Here is a 13,122-nt window from a genome sequence, read left to right on the forward strand (position 1 = left end):
TTAGCTCTCTGTCACTTCTGGACTGTTTTGAAGGCAGAGTGGTTTCCAGCAGCCAGAAAGTGCTGTCAGGCAATTATCTACAGTGGCTGGCATTCAGAAGTCAGGCTCATGTGCAATGAAATGATAAAGGTTAAGAGGGGACAGGCAGGATATTGACGGTGTTTGTTACAGGAAAATACAGGATACCAACATAGCTCTGCCTGAAGATCCTTGGGGCAGAAAGTATGGCTGCCAGAAAGAACAAAACAAAACAAAGCTCATTGTGAAACATCTAGTTGAAGAGGTGGGAACATGTGCTTCTGTCTGTGTGATCCTGGCAAGGATCCCTATCCTTTTGGGGGTTCAAGGTACCCATGTATAAGACTGAGATGATATAATTGGCTTCCTCCCTGACCTGTAGGAAGGTAGATAACTCATAAAATGTTCAAAGATTCAGGAGTTGGAATATTTGTTTTCTCCCCAATTGGGAATCCTATTCTTTTTGTAGCTGATCATAATACTAAGAAATATTATAGAAGTTTTTTTTTTAAATCCATATGTGAACAGGACAATTTATTACATTTATTTTGTTTTTAAAAAAGATTTTATTTATTTGAGAGAGAGAGAGAGAGAGGGAAGAGAGAACACAGTCAGGGGAGGGGGAGAGGAAGAGGAAGAAGCAGGCTCACGGCTGAGCAGGGAACCCAATACAGGGCTCAATCCCAGGACCCCAGGATCAGGACCTGAGCCAAAGGCAAACACTTAACTGACTGAGCCACCCAGACACCCTGAAAACAGGAAAATTTAAATCCATCCCAAAGCTAGTCAATCACAGAAATTTAACAAATTTAACCTGTGTAACTTTCCAGGTTTTCAATGTATATATAGATTCATACGTTTCCATAGAACTCATAGGGACCATACTAGTTTTTAATCTGCTTTCCTTTTTTACTTGACAGTATTTTGAGGATATCCTGGCATATATCAAGAGGTACGGATTTACCTTATATTTTTTAATTGCCTCATGGACTATTGTATGGTTAACCAATAGTTTAACCAAGCTACATTTTTTGGGAGGGGGGCGTTGTTGCTTTGAACTCTACTGGTGGGTGGTAGTAATGGCTACAGAGGTGACAGGTGGACAGCAAGGCTAAGCCCATTCCTTGGCTCCAGGCTGCTCTGATGTCCCAGCTTCTGGGCCCCCATGCTCTAAGGTGCCTTAAAGATGACAGGGATACTGACTTTTTTTTTTTTTTAAAGATTTTATATATTTATTTGACAGAGAGAGAGAGAGATCACAAGTAGGCATGGAAGCAGGCAGGGGTGGGGCAGTGGGAAGCAGGCTCCCTGCTGAGCAGAAAGCCCGGTGTGGGTCTCTATCCCAGGACCCTATGACCATGACCTCAGCCGAAGGCAGAGGCTTTAACCCATTGAGGTATCCAGGTACCCAGGGAGAGTGACTTCTGATGACTGGGTGGCTGGCCTTGGAATTGGCACCTCTAGCGTCAGCCTGCCCTCAGGGAATGGAGAGGGGGAGACCAGGGTACGGTCCACAGTAGGGAGGAGCATGTATTTTTTCTTTTCTTTTTTTTAAGTTAGTCACCATACAGTAGTACATCATTAGTTTTTGATGTAGTGTTCCATGATTCATTAGTTGCACAGAACATCCAGTGCTCATCACAATGTGTGTCCTCCTTACTAACCATCACCCAGCTACCCCAACCCCTCACCCTCTCCCCTCTGAAACACTGCTGGTGGGAATGAGAGCTGGTACAGCCACTTTGGAAAACAGTATGGAGCTTCCTCAAAAAGTTAAAAATAGGGCGCCTGGGTGGCTCAGTGGGTTAAGCCGCTGCCTTCGGCTCGGGTCATGATCTCAGGGTCCTGGGATCGAGTCCCGCATTGGGCTCTCTGCTCAGCAGGAAGCCTGCTTCCTCCTCTCTCTCTCTGCCTGCCTCTCTGCCTACTTGTGATCTCTCTCTGTCAAATAAATAAATAAAATCTTTAAAAAAAAAAAAAAGTTAAAAATAGAGCTACCCTATGACCCAGCAACTGCACTACCAGCTACGTATTCACCCCAAAGATACAGGTTTGGTGAAAAGAAGGGCCATATGGATCCCAATGTTCATAACAGCAATGACCACAATAGCCAAGCTGTGGAAAGAGCCTCAGTGCCCTTCAACAGATGGATGGATAAAGATGCAGTTCATACATACGATGGAATATTACTCAGCCATTACCCACCATTTGCATGCTCATTGGTGAACCCAGAAGATTATGCTAAGTGAAATCAGTCAAGGAGAGAAAGACAATTATCATCTGGTTTCACTCATATGTGGGACAGAAGGAATAGAACAGAGGACAAAAGGAGAATGAAGGAAAAACTGAAGGGGGCAGGGATCAGAGAAGGAGACAAACAATGAGAGACTATGGGCTCCAGGAAAGGAACTGAGGGTTTCAAAGGGGAGGGGGGTGGGGGATGGGATGTGGAGCAATGTGTATTTTCTAGTGAGGCACCGCGAGGTGTAGCCTTGCTCCTCCTGCCTCTCTCCGTGCTTGCGGGTGATTGCCACCACGCAGTCGTTGGTCTTGACTGTCAACTCTTGGGCGCGAAGCGGTGGACGTCCAGGGACAAGCCAGCCGTTGACCGCCTGCGGAATCTCCGAGCCGCGCGCTTCGGAGCTGCGGGCAGAGCCCAGGGCTACAGGAGGGGACGGCCACCGCAGCGGGGCAGGGCCCTCCAGCGCCGCCCCAGGCAGCGGGCGCACATAGCCCTGCCAGCTGCTGTGGCCCAACCACACGCTGCGCGCGCTCCTGGGGCAGCCGGGCCAGCCTGAAGGCCCCGTCCAAGAAGGGGCTGTGCGCCCGGTACCAGTCGCACAGAGGGTCCCAGCAGGGGCTCCGCAGGAGTGAAAGGGGCACTCAGCGCTCGGTCCTGCTGGCTCGGTTCCCTGCGTCTGGCTGAAGCTTGGAGAAGTCCGAATCTGCTCTTGAGGGACTTTTATGCTTTTTTCCAGTTTTTCTATAATAAATTTCCTATACTATATAAAGCTACAATGAAAATCCTTGTACATCTGTCTCTGTTTAGTTGAGTGGATGTTTCCATAGGATACATTTGGAGAAGTGGAATTGCTTATCAGAGCATACACACAGAAACATTTTGAAACTATTCTCAGTTGTATCAGATTATATGCATAGTCATAAACGGTGAGGGACAGTTTCACCTAACACTGGGCATTTCTTAACCTTTTATGAATTGTATTTTTCGTGTCTTTTACCACTTATTTTTAAAAATTTAGTTTATATATGTTCTTTTTGTGTTGAGGATAATACTGACCATGGTACTGACAATGTCAAAGTCAACCGTAAGCTCTGATTGATGGGAAGACCAGATACAGTATCACTTGCTCTAAATTACATACCTAAAATGTATAAAAGGAAATCAGGGGTGCTAGGATACTCTGCAAAGAGATTAGAAGTATTCTGCAAGACAGATGAGGAATAGAGAACTTCTCATGTCCCTCAAAAGACTCTTCTGGGACATATAGTTGCAGATGATAAATCTGTGTGTGTGGGCGTCACATCATACCTTCTGAAAACTCAATCACCCCTCCTCCAAGACCAGTTTTCTGTGCATAAAGCTGGAGCTTTCTGTACCTAGTCTAGTGTGTGCTGACTTCTTGTCAGTTTGGGGATGTAATTACATACCTTCTGACTGTGGTGTTGAACTCCAAAGCCTGGGCCAAGGCTTTTCTTGACTTATTGCTGCATGATTATACTTTAAAAAAGTAACAGATTTGGAGCAAATGGACAAAGGCAGAGGAGAGGGTGGGACTGGAAGGACTTTATCTCCCTTAATCCCCATTACCTCTCACCAGGCTTCCTCTCTTCCCTTTCATCATTATTCAAATAATTATATAAAATTTATGTTGTTTGCAGTGAAATATGCGTATAAAAGCATCTTTGAAAACTGTGATTTTACAGAACTGAAATACACCTTTTTTTTATTAGTAGTATTTTTTTGTAATACACCTTTTAATGAAAAGGATGTGCATGCTATGCACTATGCTATGCAAAGCCCCTTGTGCCTCTTCTGGAATCCTCACTAGGTGGAGGGGAATAATCTCTCTAAAAGGTGACCTGGGTTCCCCAGTTTGAGCTGGGCAGGTTTGGCTCTGGGGCTGGACGCTAGTAGAGGGGAGTATAGGGAGGAGCCTCTTCCCTGACAAACACTGGGTATCTCCAAGTGCCTTATCACCTCTTATCAGCTTCATTTGTAAATTACAAAAGGAGGTGGGGAGTATCTGGTTGAAATAGTACTGTCTGCACTGGCCTGGACCCCTGAGTACCCTTGCTGCTCCCCAGATTCCTATGGTGGTGGTGGGGGGGGGATAAGGGACACAATGGGCACCCCCTTCTGATGGTTGTGCGTGTGGACCAGAGTCAGGCTGAGGCCTTACCCACCATCCAGGGTTTGAAGTCATTAGTCTCAAACTTGCCAGTCCATTACTACTTGTGTTTTGTTTTAGGAGGCTCATTTCAGTTCAACTGTTTCCACGTGGATTTCAACACCATAATAAGTTAACTCCTGAATAGGAAATTTGAAAACAGAGTCTTTGTTCCATCTTTAAGATTTTAATGAAAACGTATATACCAGATATTAAATTGTTTCCTTGCTGCAAAGTTCTGCTTATTAAATTTTACAGACTTTGTGGAGATGGACTGTTCTCCAAGGACAAATAGATACTATCTGGTTTTCTATTGGGTCCTGCCCAGGCCTGAAGGGAGCCAAGGGAGTCCTCCTCCCCAGTGGCCCCACCTCCAAAAAGACCAGGGCAGCCGGAAACAGTGTGAGTAGTTCTTGATGCTCTTTGGCTTATTTTTTCCCGCTCTGTGGCTTCTGACTAAACTTTTTCATCTTTCAACATATTTGTGCATATGAAAGATCCCTTGTACACAAACAGTCACTGAGGCCAGAGAGCTGTGGTGTCTGACCCCCGGATCCTGCGGCAAGATGGGACCAGTGCTGGAACTAGAGGCTGAGCGCAGAAAAGCACAGCAAGAGGACAGGACGCCAGTAGTCTTCTGCTCCTGCCAGGATCTTCCAGCATTTTCTAGTCGTGGGAGCACCAGGGGCCTCACCACATCTCTGAGCTAACTGCTCCATGGACACAAAGAGCGCCTGAGCTTTTTGGTGCTGAAACCCTGTGCCCAAGTGCCCATCCTTCCTCACCTGTGCCAGGCGCCCCCAGCCCCCAGCTCCCTGCCTGCCATTCCTTGCTGGGAGTCCGTGAACCTCCCCCATCCCCATCTGTGTGGTGTGCCCTGGGAGTCAGCACCATCACAGCCAGCCTGTCCTGGAATGGCCAATTGTGCATCAATGCTCAAGTGCCTCCTCCTTCCCTGAGCCCCACAGTTGGTATGGGCTGTTGGAGCAATTAATCCATTATCCATGTGTTTATCTGTCCCACCATGGGCTCACGGGTGGCAGGAACCATTTCTTGTACTCTTTTGTAACCACAATGCCCAGCGCATTGGGGCAGGCATGGTATTCCCAGTCCTTTTTGTGGTCAGTCTCCCCGTGGGCGCTGTTCCCTCTCTGAGGAGTCACAGTGCCACCCAGTGGCAGGATGGATGTACTGAGGCTGCTGGCTGAGGGCCCTTCGCCCCACCCCATGCTGGTGAAGGTCCTTACAGCAGGCTTTGAAGGTGACCAGAGGTGACAGGGTGGATCCCCTTGGGCGCAGGGCCTGCCTGTACTCCACAGTCAAGGTCAAAGTGGGGGTGGGACAGTGGGCCAGGTTGTACTGTTACAAGTCCATTCTGACCCTCTGGGGGCCCAGGCCTTCTGATCTAAGAAGAGGATCCTGTTTTTTCTCCCTGAACAGTCCCCACCCTCAAGGATGCCTCCCCCACTTTTTTTCCTGATTGACAAGACTTTTAGTTGCATGATAAGGCTTCCCTGATCAGGAAAATAGGTAAGAGCTGTATTCCAGAGAAGAAAGAGTGATTTGCCTTTGAGAGGGAGGAGCAACTCTGGGACAATGGGAGGATGTATCTGTTATAGGGTGAAGCCAGGAGCAGAGATACCTTGAGTCTGGGTTCAGATGGAGGGAAAAAGGGATACCAGCACAGCTGAGTCTAGAAGAGAATGAGACTACCCTGGTGTCCGTAGCTTCTGAGCCTGGGTATGGCTTCTCAGACTAGGAAGAACTGATAAGAAACACTGCAGCAAATATTACAGATGACCCTGAAGACAGGAGGAAAGTCATCTCTGATGAAAGGTGCCAAGATCTTGGGGGAAATAGGGGCCCTGAGCAGCTGAAAAATGTTAAACAAACCTATGATTCATAATATAACCTACAGAAACCAAAAGTCTAAATACATGTGAATTTTCTAATTCTGAATGATTCTTCAAAGCTATCTTCTTCATCTAATCTGTTTTTAGACCCATATATTGGGTTCTTAATTTGTGCCATTTATTGGCTTTTGAATCTTCAATTTATGGTGGTTGTTTTTTAAGATTTTATTTTATTCTATTTTATATTTTATTTTTAAAAGATTTTATTTATTTATTTGAGAGACGGAGAGCATGAGCAGGGGAGGGAGAGGAGGACTCCCTGCTGAGCAGGGGACATGGGGCTCTATCCCAGGACCCTGAGATCATGACCTGAACCAATGGCAGATGTTTAACCGACTGAGCTACCAAGTGCCCCAAGACTTTATTTTTTTATTTTAATTTTTTAAAATTTTACTAACATATAATGTATTATTTGCTTCAGTGGTACAGGTCTGTGGATCGATCATCAGTCTTCCACAATTCACAGCACTCACAATAGCCAAGACGTCATTTGTTTATTTATTTATTTATTTATTTATTTATCTTTTTGACAGAGAGAGACTCAGCAAGAGAGGGAACATAAGCAGGGCGCGTGGGAGAGAGAGAAGCAGGCTTCCCACCAAGCAGGGAGCTCAGTGTGGGGCTCGATCCCAGGACCAAAGGATCATGACCCAAGCCGAAGGCACACGCTCAACAACTGAGCTATCCAGGCACCCCAAGACTTTATTTTAAAGTAACCTCTCCACCCAACATTGGGTTTGTACTCACAATCTTGAGATCAAGAATCTCATGCTGTACTAACTCAGCCAGCCAGGCACCCCAATTTATGTTTTGTTTAGTTTCCAATTTTGTGTCAAAAGTTCAATTTGTATCCTACTGACCATACTAAGATTTTTTTTTTCTGATTTATGTCTAATGACCCCACTGTCTGGACTGTTGAAACTCTATTGTCTAATGTTCATGCTGGCTCTTGTTCTTATTTTGTCTCCTTCTATGTCTGATTATCTTTGATTGTGTGCTGAAAACTGTACTTGAAAAATTTGTTGGAGTGATGTTAAGACTAGGATAATCATCTTACAGAAAGGGTTTCCATTGACTTTGGCAAATGTGAGGGGCCCTACTAGCAATCCAGAAGCACCACGAGCATTTTCAGTGCTTGAGATTTTTTTGAATCACCCAGAGTACTTGAAATTGAACTGAAGCACAGGAGAAAGCTAGTTTATTTTCAGTTTACTCTTACTTCCAGGGTGCATCCACTCAGGGTTACAGTCCTGAGCTTGGAGTGGTTTTCCAGGACTGACTCTGCCTTGAAAAGCCTGAGATTCTAACATACATGACCTTAGCTCCCTCAGCTTTTTAACTACTCTGCTGATTGCAAAAGTGGCCCCCAAACTGAGTTCTCCTCTCTGGCTGTTCACTTTTTCTGAGCAATTGTCTCTGGCCAATGATTGGCAAGGTGATTCCTTGTTACTTGTTAGCACTTTTCTGTTTTTAGGGGAAAGCTTTTTATAGTTCATATGAATTATTTTAGTTGTCTTCAATAGGAGGTTAGTTCTGAATTATTTAGTGCACTATTTCTGAAAGTGAGAGTTCTTCACTTGGTTTAAAATCATGTAATAGCTTGGTACTTCTTTAGAGGATTGAGGAATGCAAGAAGCCTAATAGCACAGATGATCGGCAATCATATATTAGACACCAAAATACAATGATTTTTAAAAAAGATTTTATTTATTTATTTGACAGAGATCACAAGTAGGCAGAGAGGCAGGCAGAGAGAGAGGGGGAAGCAGGCTCCCCACTGAGCAGGGAGCCGATGTGGGGCTCGATCAGGACCCCAAGATCATGACCTGGGCTGAAGGCAGAGGTTTAACCCACTGAGCCACCCAGGCACCTCACAATGGTTTTCAAAAATGTTTATGTTAATACCAGTGTAATTAACGTATAGTGTTATATTAGTTTTAGTTGGACTATATAGTGATTTAGCAATTCAGTCAGCTAAGCGTCTGCCTTCAGTTCAGGTCATGATTGGGCTCCTTGCTCAGTAGGGAGCCTGCTTCTCCTTCTGCTCCTCCCCTTGCTCATGCTATCTCTCTCTCTCTCTCTCTCTCGTCTGAAATAAATAAAATCTTAAAAAGAAACTTATATAAAAAAACAATTCTATACATCACTTAGCACTCATCATCATGAGTGTCTTCTTCTTTTTTTTTTTTAAAGATTTTATTTATTTATTTGACAGAGAGAGATCACAAGTAGGCAGAGAGGCAGGCAGAGAGAGAGAGAGAGAGGAGGAAGCAGGCTCCCTGCTGAGCAGAGAGCCCGATGCGGGACTCGATCCCAGGACCCCGAGATCATGACCTGAGCCGAAGGCAGCGGCTTAACCCACTGAGCCACCCAGGCGCCCCATGAGTGTCTTCTTAATTCCCTTTGCCTATTTCCCTCCTCCCCCCACCCATCTCCCCTCTGGTAACCATCAGTTTGTTCTCTATAGTTAAGAGACTATTTTTTTTTTGGTTTGTCTCTTTTTTCTTTGTTTGAGTACTTTTCTTGTAATTCAATACTGTGGCTGGCACTGAAAATTACATGTAAGCATTTGCTCCAGCATTTCTCATCCTAGAAAGCTGGTCTATGGAAATTTTAATCGTGGCTGTTTGAAATTATTCATTTATGAGGAAATTTATAATAGAATCATTGATAATTAATAGAGAACTAGTTAAACAAATTATGTTGCTTCTTTAGGGTAGGATATTGTGCAACCACTAATAATGTGGTGTAATACCTAATGGCATCAACAAGTCACGTCATATGAGAAGTGAAACTAGTCAATCACAGCATGATTTTTTTATACATTTTTATACTTTTTAAAATATTTTAGGGACGCCTGGGTGGCTCAGTTGGTTGGACGACTGCCTTCGGCTCAGGGCGTGATCCTGGAGTCCCGGGATCGAGTCCCACATCAGGCTCCCAGCTCCATGGGGAGTCTGCTTCGCTCTCTGACCTTCTCCTCGCTCATGCTCTCTCTCACTGTCTCTCTCTCTCAAATAAATAAATAAAATCTTAAAAAAAAAATAAAATAAAATATTTTATACATTTTTACACATTTACATATACTAGAAATATCACTGAAAATATATTCTTTTTTTTTTAAAAGATTTTATTTATTTATTTGACAGAGAGAGATTACAAGTAGGCAGAGAGGCAGGCAGAGAGAGAGAGAGGAGGAAGCAGGCTCCCTGCAGAGCAGAGAGCCCGATGTGGGACTCGATCCCAGGACCCTGAGATCATGACTTGAGCCGAAGGCAGCGGCTTAACCCACTGAGCCACCCAGGCGCCCTATATTCTTTTTTTTTAAGGATCTTAATTTTTTTACGGAAAGAGACACAGAAAGGGAACACAAGCAGGGGGAGTGAGAGAGGGAGAAGCAGGCTTTCCGCTGAGCGGGGAGCTCAATCTCAGGACCCTGGTATCATGACCTGAGCCGAACGCAGACACTTAACGACTGAGCCACCCCGGCATCCTGAAAAAAAATATTTTTAAAGATTTTGTTTTTATTTATCTTACATGGAGAGGGAGCACAAACATGGGGAGCAGCAGGCAGAGGGAGAGGGAGAAGCAGGCTCCTGCCAAGCGAGGAGTCGGATGTGGGACTCAATCCCAGTACCCTCGGATCATGACCTGAGCCGAAGGCAGTCGTTTAACTGGCTGAGCCACCCAGATGCCCCATTAGTGAAAATACATTCACTAAAATGGTGACAGTGGTTATGTTAGGGTGGTGGGATGACTAGTAAATTTACCCACTGGTTTTGGCTTTTTTAATATTTTTGTAATTTCCTAAAATGAACATTTATTATTTTCATAACAAAAGTTGAATTATAAAATAGAATACCATAAATAAAATCAAACGTTTTATTATGTTGCACTGAAATTTTTGTCTACCCAAATAATGCACAATTCAGATTTGAGCAGTCTTTGTGAATATCTAGTACATGTCAGCCTCTTTTATACATATATTTTCACTAATGCTTTTAAGGGTCCAGGAGTCAATCACAGTAAAGAAAAGTAGGTGTGAAGCAGTCTGAGCTCTGTTCAAAAAGAAACCAAGTGGAGAGATTGACAGGTGCAAAATAAATGGTACAACTTTCATAGTTAGCCAATATCTCCAATGTACTAACAGCCAGGTAATGGACACTGTAGTTTACCCTAGTAGAACAGATGTTGAGTTATGAAAATTATATAAATAATGTAAAAATGGAAGATATGAGAATAGAAAAATAACAGCAATATTCCTATACTCTCCTGCAGCAACAGTGAACATATTAGAATATTCAGGTACTTGGATTATTGATTCCAACTACCTGCTCTCTTCCCTGTAAAAGGATTATATGTGTAATCTGCAGTGTCTTCCCGAAGGCAGAGTGTACTTCCTAACCCATTGTCAATATGACTGCTTTGGACAGTGGAACATGAGCAGGACTTATAGTTACCACAGTCAAGCAGAAACTTTAAAAGCCATTAGATGATTCAATTCTGTCTCTTGCTTGTTTCCCTTGGCAATAAAAATGGCATATCCTCCATAGGGGATTGATCCTTCAGGTTGGTTCTGGAATGAGAAGATACAAGAAGCAGAGCCATCTTAGATAGAAACATGCAGTGTGAGTGAGAAATGCATATTGTTGTAAGTCTACTGAGTTTAGGGGAGGAGGCATGTTTCTTACCACACCAAAGCTAACTAATACAATAACAACTCTCTGAACTGAACTGTATTTTTGAAAAGATTTTTAATTTATTTTATTTGAAAGAGAGAGAGAGCAAGTACATGGGGGAAGGGCAAAGGGAGAAGGTGAGAGGGAATCTTAAGGAGGCTTGATGCAGGGCATGATCTCATGACCTGAGGTCATGACCTGAGTTGAAATCAAGAGTCAGATGCTCAACCAAGAGCTACCCAGGAGTTCCAGGATTTATTTATTTATTTATTTTTCTTTTATTTTCTTTCTTTCCTTCTTTTCTTTTTTTTTTTTTTAAAGATTTTATCTATTTATTTGGCAGATATAGAGTATAAGCAGGGGGAGCAGCAGAGGGAGAGGGAGAAGCAGGTTCCCCACTGAACAGGGAGCCCAGTACAGGGCTCGATCCAGGACTCTGGGATCATGACTTGAGCCAAAGGCAGACACTTAACCTACTGAGCCACCCAAGCACCCCACATTTCTTTCTTTCTTTCTTTCTTTTTTTTTTTTTTTGTCAGAGAGAGAGTGAGCATAGGCAGACAGAGTGGCAGGCAGAAGGTAGAGGCAGAGGCTTCCTGCTGAGCAAGGAACCTGATGTGGGACTCGATCCCAGGATGCTGGGATCATGACCTGAGCCGAAGGCAGCCACTTAACCAACTGAGCAACCCAGGCATCCCCACATTTCTTATTTTTAAGTAATCTCTACACCCACTGTGAGGTCTGAACTTAAAACCTGGGGGCTGAGTCACAGGCTCCACTGACTAAGCCAGCCAGGTGCCCCTTAACTGAACTGAATCGAACTGACTTTCTAGATTGGTATGTGTTCTCTTTTCCTTCTTTAAAATACACACACACACACACACACACACACACACACTGACAATGCCCATGGCACACACCGAATATCCCAGGCTGGTGGGCCACTTTCCAGCCTGAGCTCAACTTTGCCTCATGAATCAACCAAGTGATCCAAATCAAGATAGAGGAGAAGGCTGTTATAGAAACTAGTGTGAGGTTCTGACATGGGTGGCTGTGACTCAGGGTCACATAGCTGTCAGGAGAGAGCGCCAAAGACCAAACTCTAGCTTTACCATGTGGTAGGTATGAGACCTTGGTCTCATTACTACCACAGACACCAACATCAAGAGTTACTCATTTTCAAAGACTCTTTCAGAGAAGACTAAAAGGAAATCTAGTCCTGAGTCAGTTCTCCCACAGTCATTAGCACCAAGATGGCCCCCAGGACAAGGTCTCCCATTTAGCCTGAGCGCGTTCCATCAAAAAGCTACCAGGGCGATGACACTCCAGGTGGGGGAGGAGTGTCCAGCTCTCCGCTCTTCATAGATATTCCTGCAGAAAAGGTTTTCCAGTGGTGTCTGCTCAGCATGTGAGTGCAGCAAGTGACCGTCAATGCCCCTGCCAGCTCTGTGGCTCCTCGCCAGTCAGGAGGCTACGCTGCTACCATTGGAACAAGTCTAGGCTTCGAACTGGGAAGATCAGTCAGTGGTCATGCTGGCTGAAGCAGATAAGACAAGAAAAACAATCTGTTCAATGACGGGCAGGTGGAGCCCACTGAGAGGTACTTGGCTAGCACCACAGCTGAGGAGACCACCCTGGCTGTTCAAGGGGTCCCTGTACTCCCTCTTTCCTGACCACTGAGTGGAAAAGTACTTTGACAGACGGACATCTCCTGTGATTTGGATTGGCCCCTGGACCACGACATCCTCTATGACATTGACAGTTTGTCTTGCTCCATGGGCGCCTTTGACTAGGACATGCAGACGGGAAAGATCTACTGAAGTGTCCACAAGCTGGAGAAGGAGACAAACCCCAGACAGTATATGCCTTAATGCTGAAGGGGAGCTCTGGGGAGCCTGTTACAATGGAGGAAGAGTGAAGTTACCTGTTGCTAAAACAACTTCATTTTGCTGCGGAAGGAAGGACTACTCAGAAATGTCTGTGACCAGTGCCCAGGATGGAAGGGACTCCAAGGGTCTTCTGCCGCAGGCTGAAGCTAGTGGAATTTTCAAGATGCCTGGTGTGGGGGTCAAAGGAATTCCTCCCTATCCCTATGCAGGCTGA

The 13,122-nt window shown here is 44.7% G+C and overlaps 2 pseudogenes; one reads left to right on the forward strand and one right to left on the reverse strand.

Annotated features, from left to right (window-relative positions):
- Nucleotides 1–1,401: 1,401 nt before the first annotated feature.
- LOC122899260 lies at nt 1,402–5,656 on the reverse strand (annotated as a pseudogene).
- A 6,476-nt stretch (nt 5,657–12,132) lies between these two features.
- LOC122899261 lies at nt 12,133–13,122 on the forward strand (annotated as a pseudogene).

Source organism: Neovison vison, chromosome 2 (assembly GCF_020171115.1).
Source record: "Neovison vison isolate M4711 chromosome 2, ASM_NN_V1, whole genome shotgun sequence".
In the NCBI taxonomy this organism is placed as follows: domain Eukaryota; kingdom Metazoa; phylum Chordata; class Mammalia; order Carnivora; family Mustelidae; genus Neogale; species Neogale vison.